Below are 8,455 nucleotides of genomic sequence, written 5' to 3'. Positions count from 1 at the left end.
GTAGACTTTGGCAGAACGGCTCGATGGTCGTAAGGCTGTTGAGTACAGATGGATTTTAAAAGGAAGACGGACAATGATGGTAAGTATCACCATCAAGAAAGCTCGACTTGTCGTTAAGATGTTTTCCGACAAGTTCAAGGAGTTGACTACGATGAGACTTTCTCACTCATAGCGATGCTAAGAGTCTGTTGGAATTATATTAGCGATTACTGCATTATTTATGAAATCTTGCAGATAGGATGTCAAAACATTGTTTCCTCGACGTTTTTTTTGGGGAAAGGTTGTATGTGATACAAACCGGAAGGATTTTGTCAATTCTGAAAGATGCTAATAAGTATGCAAAGCTCCAGCAATCCTTCTAAGGACTGGAGTAAGCATCTCGGAGTTGGAATGTACACTTTGATGAGATGATCAAAGATTTTGGGTTTATACAAAGTTTATGAGAAACTTGTATTTCCAAAGAAGTGAGTGGGAGCACTATAAAATTTCCGATGAGTATGTGTTTTTAACATGTTGTTGATTGGAAATGATGTAGAATTTCTAGAAAGCATGTAGAGCTATTTGAAAAGTGTTTTTAATGGAAAGCCTGGATTAAGCTACTTGAACCTTGAGCATCAAGATCTATAAGGATAGATCAAAACGCTTAATGGTACTTCTAAATGAGCACATACCTTGACATAATCTTGAAGGTGTTCAAGATGGATCAGTCAAAGAAGGAGTTCTTGCCTGAGTTGTAAGGTATAAAGTTAAGACTTAAAGCTCGACCACGGCAGAAGAAAGAGGAAGGACGAAGGTCGTCCCCTATGCTTTTGTCATAGGCTCTATACGGTATGCCATGCTGAGTACCGCACCTGATGTGTGCCTTGCCACATATCTGGCAAGAGGGTACAAAGGTAATCTAGGAGTAGATCACCAGATAGCGGTCTAAATTATCCTTAGAGGAATAAGGATATGTTTCTCGGTTATGGAGGTGATAAAGAATTCGACGTAAAGAGTTACGTCGATGCAAGCTTAACACCTATCCGGATAGCTCTGAGTAGAGATACCGGATACGTATAATGGAGCAACAATTTAGAATAGCTCCATGTAGAACAGTTATTTGAAATGGCTCCAAATATAGCGTAGTAGCTGCATCTACAAGATGACATAGAGATTTGCGAAGTACATACGGATCTGAAAGATTCAGACCCGTTGACTATAACATCTCTCACAAGCATAACATGATCAAACCCAGAACTCATCGAGTGTTAATCACATGGTAATGTGAACTAGATTATTGACTCTAGTAAACTCTTTGGGTGTTAGTCACATGGGGATGTGACCTTGAGTGTTAATCACATGGCGATGTGAACTAGATTATTGACTCTAGTGCAAGTGGGAGACTATTGGAAATATGCCCTAGAGGCAATAATAAATTAGTTATTATTATATTTCCTTGTTCATGATAATCGTTTATTATCCATGCTATAATTGTATTGATAGGAAACTCAGATACATGTGTGGATACATAGACAACACCATGTCCCTAGTAAGCCTCTAGTTGACTAGCTCGTTGATCAATAGATGGTTACGGTTTCCTGACCATGGACACTGGATGTCATTGATAACGGGATCACATCATTAGGAGAATGATGTGATGGACAAGACCCAATCCTAAGCCTAGCACAAGATCATGTAGTTCGTATGCTAAAGCTTTTCTAATGTCAAGTATCATTTCCTTAGACCATGAGATTGTGCAACTCCCGGATACCGTAGGAGTGCTTTGGGTGTGCCAAACGTCACAACGTAACTGGGTGGCTATAAAGGTACACTACAGGTATCTCCGAAAGTGTCTGTTGGGTTGGCACGAATCGAGACTGGGATTTGTCACTCCGTGTAAACGGAGAGGTATCTCTGGGCCCACTCGGTAGGACATCATCATAATGTGCACAATGTGATCAAGGAGTTGATCACGGGATGATGTGTTACGAAATGAGTAAAGAGACTTGCCGGTAACGAGATTGAACAAGGTATCGGGATACCGACGATCGAATCTCGGGCAAGTATCGTACCGCTAGACAAAGGGAATTGTATACGGGATTGATTAAGTCCTTGACATCGTGGTTCATCCGATGAGATCATCGTGGAACATGTGGGAGCCAACATGGGTATCCAGATCCCGCTGTTGGTTATTGGTCGGAGAGTCGTCTCGGTCATGTCTGCATGTCTCCCGAACCCGTATGGTCTACACACTTAAGGTTCGGTGACGCTAGGGTTATAGAGATATTAGTATGCGGTAACCCGAAAGTTGTTTGGAGTCCCAGATGAGATCCCGGACGTCACGAGGAGTTACGGAATGGTCCAGAGGTAAAGATTTATATATGGGAAGTCTTGTTTTGGTCGCCGGAAAAGTTTCGCGCATTATCGGTATTGTACCGGGAGTGCCGAAAGGGGTCCGGGGGTCCACCAAGGGGGTCCACCTGCCCCGGGGGGCCACATGGGCTGTAGGGGTGTGCGCCTTGGCCTATATGGGCCAAGGGCACCAGCCCCAAGAGGCCCATGCGCCAAGAGATAAGGGAAAGGAAGAGTCCTAAAGGGGGAAGGCACCTCCTGGGTGCCTTGGGGAGGATGGACTCCTCCCCGGCCGCACCCTTCCTTGGAGGAAGGGCCAAGGCTGCGCCCCCCCTCTCCCTTAGCCCTATATATAGTGGGGGGAAGGGAGGGCAGCAACACCTAAGCCCTGGCGCCTCCCTCTCCCTCCCATGACACATCTCCCTCCTCCCGCAGCGCTTGGCGAAGCCCTGTTGGAATCCTGCTACTTCCACCACCACGCCGTCGTGCTGCTGGATCTCCATCAACCTCTCCTCCCCCCTTGCTGGATCAAGAAGGAGGAGACGTCGCTGCTCCGTACGTGTGTTGAACGCGGAGGTGCCGTCCGTTCGGCGCTAGGATCATCGGTGATTTGGATCACGACGAGTACGACTCCATCAACCCCGTTCTCTTGAACGCTTCCGCGCGCCATCTACAAGGGTATGTAGATCCACTCCTCCCTCATTGCTAGATGACTCCATAGATTGATCTTGGTGACACGTAGGAAAATTTTGAATTATTGCTACATTCCCCATCACCGAAAGCATAGTTTTCATAGCAATATTTAAGTATGTCAAAATTTTCAGATTCGTAGAGAGTAATATCATACTTTTCAATCAAAGAAGCAACTTCATAAGCACCCTTAAAAGCAAAAAATTCTTCATTTTGTTTGATATCATAGTAACTATAAACACCCTTTGCATGAGAAGATAAGATTTCATTATCATTAAACTCACATAGGTAGGGGAGGTGTTTTTTAGGGTTCTCAGAGCAACAAGTAAAATCATACAATTCACAAAGATTCCAAGAATAACACAACAATATGTTTATTTGATCCCATAGGAGTCTCCCTTTTTCTGACAAACGGTGACGCAGAAAATGAGCATGCTCATCTAAAGATTTCCCATAAGCTAGGGTAGTTGGGGTTTCAACAAGAGCGCATAAGGATCGAAGATGATCCAAGTAGAACACTTTAAGTGGATCCATATCAATAGATTTTTAGCAAGCAAAGATGCAAGCAAATAGAAGGCACATGGAAACACAAACAAAGATACATACGGGAAGAAGGCGAAGAAAAGGCAAAGGTGGAGTAGGGGAGAGGAAAATGAGAGGCAAATGAAAAATAATGTAATGCGAGGGATAAGAGTTTGTGATGGGTACTTGGTATGTCTTGACTTGACTTGACTTGGCGAAGATCTCCCCGACAACGGCGCCAGAAATGGCTAGTTGACGAGAGATCAAATCTTGGCTAGTTGACGGCATTCGGTTCCCCCGAACTATTCGGTTCGGTATTTCGGGTTATTTTTAATTTCGGTTTAGAGAATATGCTACCCGATCGGTTATCTAGAAAAGAGATAACCGAGGATTCGGTGCAGCAGTAATTCGGTTCAGTTCTCAGGTTGACCGAGCAGGACCGATACACTTCAATAGCACCTGCCGTCAGAGATTGAAGCCCAGCGACAAAGGATGTCAGGGCGGAAAAAACAAGATGCAGAAGCACGCGAGTGAGAGGGAGCAGATGCCGCTGGGCACTGGCCCCGGAGAACCCCGCTGGGCGCTGAGCGCTGGACGCCAGACTTTTTTTTTGAACTGAGAAGTGCAAGCTTGTCTCGTGGTGCATCGTGCGAGGTGCGACTATAAAAATCTACTGGGTAGCAAAGCGGTTAGGAAGTGGGCCATCGCATGCATTGCATTGCATGAGGCCAGGACATCTATTTTTAAGGGGAATAAAAGGTTGGGAAACATTGTCGTTTACTATCGGTATGGCCAATTAACGTGGATGGGCTTTAATAATATATTGCTACTAAAATACTCGGTTCATTCGGGAGATTCGGTTAACAGACTCCAGTGACCGAACTCACCGAATTAATTTCGGTTTCTGCTGTTTGCTGACTGAACGACCAACCGAAGTTTCGGTTATCTGTTTTTTCGGCTTCGGTCTCGGTTTTTTCGGCTCCGGTCTTTGGTTTTCGGTTTTTATGCCCACCCCTAATTGCAAGAAAGAACAATCTAGTAGGCCAAACCAAACTGATAATTCGAAGAGACTTGCAAAGATAATTAAATCATACATATAAGAATTCAGAGAAGAACCAAATATTGTTCATAGATAATCTTGATCATAAACCCACAATTCATCGGATCTCGACAAACACAACACAAAAAGAATTACATCAAATAGATCTCCAAGAAGATCGAGGAGAACTTTGTATTGAGATCCAAAGATATAGAAGAAGCCATCTAGCTAATAACTATGGACCCAAAGGTCTGTGGTAAACTACTCACACATCATTGGAGAGGCTATGGTGTTGATGTAGAAGCCCTCCGTGATTGATTCCCTCTCCGGCGGAGCTCCGGAAAAGGCCCCAAGATGGGATCTGACGGGTACAGAAGTTTGCGGCGGTGGAAATAGGGTTTCGTGGTGCTCCTGGATGTTTTTGGGGTATATGGGTATATATAGGAGGAAGAAGTAGGTCGGTGGAGCTACGAGGGGCCCACGAGGGTGGGGGCGCGCCTCCCTGCCTCGTGGCCTCCTCGCTTCTTTCTTGACGTCCACTCCAAGTCCTCTGGATCACGCTTGTTCCAAAAATAACTCTCCTGAAGGTTTCATTCCGTTTGGATTCCGCTTGATATTCATTTTCTGCGAAACACTGAAATAGAGAAAAAAACAGCAATTTGCACTGGGCCTTGGGTTTGTAGGTTAGTCCCAAAAATAATATAAAAGTGCTAGTAAATCCCATTAAACATCCAAAACAGATAATATAATAGCATGGAACAATCAAAAATTATAGATATGTTGGAGACGTTGGAGACATATTAGGGTCGGGATGCCATGATTTCAGATCTGAACCGTTTATGTTATCACAATTATATCCATGTTCTAGATCCGATCTTGCAAGTTATAGTCACCTACTACGTGTTATGATCCAGCAACCCCGGAGTGACAATAGTCGAGACCACTCCCGGTGATGACCATAGTTTGAAGAGTTCATGTATTCACCGTGTGTTAATGCTTTGTTCCGGTTCTCTATTAAAAGGTGGCCTTAATATCCCTTAGTTTCCTTATGGACTTCGCTGCCATGGGAGGGTAGGACAAAAGATGTCATGCAAGTTCTTTCCATAAGCATGTATGACTATTTACGGAATATATGCCTACATTATATTTATGAACTGGAGCTAGTGTCGTGTCGCCCTAGGTTATGACTGTCACATGATGAATATCATCCAACAAAATTACCAATCCAATGCCCATGAATTTATCTTATATTGTTCTTGCTAAGTTACTACTGCTATCACTGTTACTGTTACTATTGTTGTCGCCACTATTAGCAAAACTGTCATATTACTTTGCTATTGATCATGTTGCTACAGATAATTAATCTCAGGTGTGGCTGAATTGACAACTCAGCTGCTAATACTTGCAAATATTCTTTGGCTCCCCTTGTGTCGAATCTATAAATTTGGGTTGAATACTCTACCCTCAAAAACTATTGCGATCCCATATACTTGTGGGTTATCAAGACCTTTTTCTGGCGCCGTTGCCAGGGAGCATAGCTATATTTGTTGAGTCACTTGGGATTATTATAAATTTATCATTCTGAAGAATCTGAAGGATGCTAAGACTAAGATTTATCCCTCTAAAATGAGGGGAGGTAAGGAACTGCCATCTAGCTCTGCTTTAGATTCACCTTCTGTTATAAGTAAACTTGCAACACCACCACATGTTATTAATCCTGATATGTCGCAAGTTGTTGATGATGCTACTTCTGTTATGAATGATACTTATGATGATGCTAGTACCTTGCTTGATGATGATGATGTGCCACTAGGTGACTTTCTTGATGAACAAATTGCTAGAGTAAGACAACATGATGGTGTTGAAATTGATAATGAGCTTGAAACTGAAAATCTTGAAACACCTACTAGAACTAGCCAGATACGTCTCCAACGTATCTATAATTTATGAAGTTTTCATGCTGTTATTTTTATCATTCTTGGATGTTTTAAAATCATTTTATAGCAACTTTATATCATTTTTGGGACTAACCTATTGACCCAATGCCTAGTGCCAATTGTTGTTTTTTGCTTGTTTTTTACATCACAGGAAATCAATATCAAACGGAGTCCAAACACCACGAAACTTTTTGTGGATTTTTACGGACCAGAAGACCACCAATGGGCTAGAGCAGCACCTGGGGGATGCCCCGAGGGGGGCACTGATGTCTACTACACAACCTTCTTCTTGTAGACGTTGTTGGGCCTCCAAGAGCAGAGGTTTGTAGGACAGTGGCAAATTTCCCTCAAGTGGATGACCTAAGGTTTATCAATCCGTAGGAGGCGTAGGATGAAGATGGTCTCTCTCAAGCAACCCTGCAACCAAATAACAAAGAGTCTCTTGTGTCCCCAACACACCCAATACAATGGTAAATTGTATAGGTGCACTAGTTTGCGAAGAGATGGTGATACAAGTGCAATATGGATGGTAGATAAAGGTTTTTGTAATCTGAAAATATAAAAACAGCAAGGTAACTAATGATAAAAGTGAGCGTAAACGGTATTGCAATGTGTTGAAACAAGGCCTAGGGTTCATACTTTCGCTAGTGCAAGTTCCCTCAACAATAATAGCATAATTGGATCACATAACTATCTCTCAACATGCAACAAAGAGTCACTCCAAAGTCACTAATAGCAGAGAACGAACGAAGAGATTATGGTAGGGTATGAAACCACCTCAAAGTTATTCTTTCCAATCAATCCGTTGGGCTATTCCTATAAGTGTCACAAACAGACCTACAGTTCGTACTAGAATAACACCTTAAGACACAAATCAACCAAAACCCTAATGTCACCTAGATACTCCAATGTCACCTCAAGTATCCGTGGGTATGATTATACGATATGCATCACACAATCTCAGATTCATCTATTCAACCAACACATAGAACCTCAAAGAGTGCCCCAAAGTTTCTACCGGAGAATCACGACGAAAACGTGTGCCAACCCCTATGCATAGGTTCATGGGTGGAACCCGCAAGTTGATCACCAAAACATACATCAAGTGAATCACGTGATATCCCATTGTCATCACAGATACGCACGGCAAGACATACATCAAGTGTTCTCAAATCTTTAAAGACTCAATCCGATAAGATAACTTCAAAGGGGAAACTCAATCCATTACAAGAGAGTAGAGGGGGGAGAAAACATCATAGGATCCAACTATAATAGCAAACCTCGCGATACATCAAGATCGTATCACCTCAAGAACACGAGAGAGAGAGAGAGAGAGAGAGAGATCAAACACATAGCTACTGGTACATACCCTCAGCCCCGAGGGAGAACTACTCCCTCCTCGTCATGGAGAGCATCGGGATGATGAAGATGGCCACCGGAGAAGGATTCCCCCCTCCGGCAGGGTGCCGGAATGGGTCTAGATTGGTTTTCGGTGGCTACGGAGGCTTCTGGCGGCGGAACTCCCGATCTATTGTGCTCACGGGTGTTTTTAGGGTATATGGAGATATATAGGCGGAAAAAGTATGTCAGGGGGGCCACGAGGGGCTCACGAGGGTGGAGGGCGCGCCCAGGGGGTGGGCGCCCCCCCTGCCTCGTGACCTCCTCGCAGATCCCCCGACGTGCACTCCAAGTCTTCTGGGCTTCTTTCCTTCCAAAAATGAGTTCCATGAAGTTTCAGGTCAATTGGACTCTGTTTGATTTTCCTTTTCTTTGAAACCCTAAAACAGGGTAAAAACAGAAACTGGCACTAGGCTCTGGGTTAATAGGTTAGTCCCAAAAATGATATAAAAGTGTATAATAAAGCCCATAAACATTCAAAATAGTAGATAATATAGCATGGAGCAATCAAAAATTATAGACACGTTGGAGACGTATC

This window comes from Triticum urartu, chromosome 5A (genome assembly GCF_056163025.1).
Source record: "Triticum urartu cultivar PI428250 chromosome 5A, HENAU_Tu73, whole genome shotgun sequence".
Classification (NCBI taxonomy): domain Eukaryota; kingdom Viridiplantae; phylum Streptophyta; class Magnoliopsida; order Poales; family Poaceae; genus Triticum; species Triticum urartu.
This window is presented reverse-complemented; position numbering follows the sequence as displayed.